Genomic DNA, 2,315 nt, shown 5'->3' with positions numbered 1-2,315 from the left:
CAGCCAGTGCAGGAAACCCCGCAGAGTGTGGAAATTCTCTGCCCGGTGCTCCAGAGCGAAGGGCCAGAGTTTCCTCTCCCTGAGTGTCCAGCAGGAATTCCCCGGGAGTGCTGCAGTCCCAGCGCGCTCAGGGGAGCTCAGGGGTCCCGAAGGGAGCGGCCAACTTCCTAGGGCCTCGGAGCAGGGATTGCATCTGCCTGAAGCTCTGATTGTTTCTATGGACTAATATGGCGCATTTTTCGTTGGTTTTGTTTTTCTGCAGTTCACAAGCTGGTGACATCAAGCTGCCAGCTTTCAGCAGCAGCATCCCAGAAATAATGGTTAATCACAAGTTTATTAGCTTATAGCCTAAGGCAAACCTGAAATCATTAACAGTCCATTTGTTGGGCTAATGACTCTTTTTTACTAGATGTATAATTTAATATATGGTAACTTTCATGCTTAATTATGCTTTTCAAAGTTTCTTTTGAAGGAATTTATTTTTTGACATGCTTTTATTTAAAAGTTTTGGGAACTCGATGGCTTTGCTTGCATGCTACTCTGTGTTAAAATCTACATAGTTTACTGAGAAGATTTTAATTTAGATATGAGTGTTTCCTCCTTTGCTTGTTCTTCAATATTTTATGAATGTTTTAAAAATGAATAATGATGAATTACCAACATTTTTAAAGTGGCATCATTTTATGTCTCGTTGTAGCTTGCTACACTGTTTTGGCTGAGATGTAAATCCAAAGTCCTGATCAACAGGGCCCATTGTTCCGGCAGTTTTCAAGTGAATGCAAATCTTGATCTCAGTGTCCTGGCTTCCTTCCAGCCTGGCTCACATTTACTCAACTGCCAGTCCCACTTCTGTGCTTACTAACCTCAGTGGGAACAGAGACAGACCACTGTAAAGTGCTGTTAATCCCACGTGCCATCTGCATGCAGCACTTGTAAAGCATTCTGGGATCAGTTTAGATGAAAGAGGCTATGCATGTAAAATGTTTTTCATTGGCATCCCAAATCCATTACTCTACCAATGAAAGATTGTGACTTTTTCAATCACCTTTTTTTTTTTTTTTTTTTTTTTTTTTTTTTTTTTGAGTTAGGCAGTTGATTGAGAAGGGTGATAAAAGGGTGATTTTCTCTATGTGAGCTCTAGTGTCCCCTTCATGGAGATTAAAAATTTCCCAATACTGTTTTCAGCTTCACAGAGCAAGCAAAAGAAAATCTCCTGCTTGGATTTACTCATACTATTGCGATCCACTAATAGGATCGCCATACAGTTTTGACTTAACGAGCACTGGGAGAGGATAATCCTGTTTACTCAGTCACCCAAACACTGATGATCTGAGATAATCAGAGGGCTGAGAGCAGGGAGGAGGGGCGTGTGGGGTTCTCTTTGCCAGGATGGTTCATCTGGTTAGATGCTTAGTACTGGGGAATCAATTGATCTGATTACTGCAGTCCAGACAGAGCATGGAAGAGCACTTAAAACACTCCTCACAACTCAAGCCGCATAGTTTTTGACTGATCCAGGGGTTGTGCTTCTCTTGAAGAATACTAAATTGATCTTCTCGTGCCAGATTTATTATAGAAAAATTCAGCTAATTGTCCAACTAGCCAGCCGAGATACTTTTCACAAAATGCTTTCACTAGGAGGTGGTAGTGAATGTGCAGTAAATCTGTATCCTTACAATTGATGAAATTTTTGCTAGACACGGGGGACACTTTTTTCATAGGACATTGGATAATTGTACACTGGCATTAGATTGCAGCAAATGTAGGAGCACATTCTGCAAATCTAAAGCTATATAAACTGTAAAATGCTTTCCCCGGTGATCTAGAGGTATGGCTTAAAACTTGGTTTCACAAAATCTCTTAAGAGAAGGCATGTTATTTAGATTTCAGAAGATTTTCTTTTTCTGTTCTTGTGATCATTAGAGCTTTGACACTTTATATTATATCCTAACCACTTGCTGATTATTTTATTGGCTAAGGTTACTGTGTAAGGCTGTATGTTAACTTCTATTTCATCTCAATCCACATGCTTATTTACCAGTCAACACTTTCCCATCATAGACATCTTTGCGTTTATAATATTAACTCTTATATCTGACACAAGATCTGTGGATTAACTTAAACAGTGATGTTGACTTGTAAGTCTCATCGTGTGATCTCCGGGCTGTCATAGTCCAGATAACAGGTTTATGGAGTTTGGGAAGCCAGTAGTGATGGCTGAGCACCAGTCTTTATAACTAATGCACTGTAGCTAGGTGCTGAGACCAGCTCCTCACCATGGTGACACTGACAAATAATGAACACATGTAAAATGA

The sequence above is a fragment of the Rhea pennata genome, chromosome 16 (genome assembly GCF_028389875.1).
Source record: "Rhea pennata isolate bPtePen1 chromosome 16, bPtePen1.pri, whole genome shotgun sequence".
Taxonomy (NCBI): Eukaryota; Metazoa; Chordata; class Aves; order Rheiformes; family Rheidae; genus Rhea; species Rhea pennata.
The sequence above is the reverse complement of the archived record's forward strand: the minus strand, read 5'-3'. Positions refer to the sequence as shown.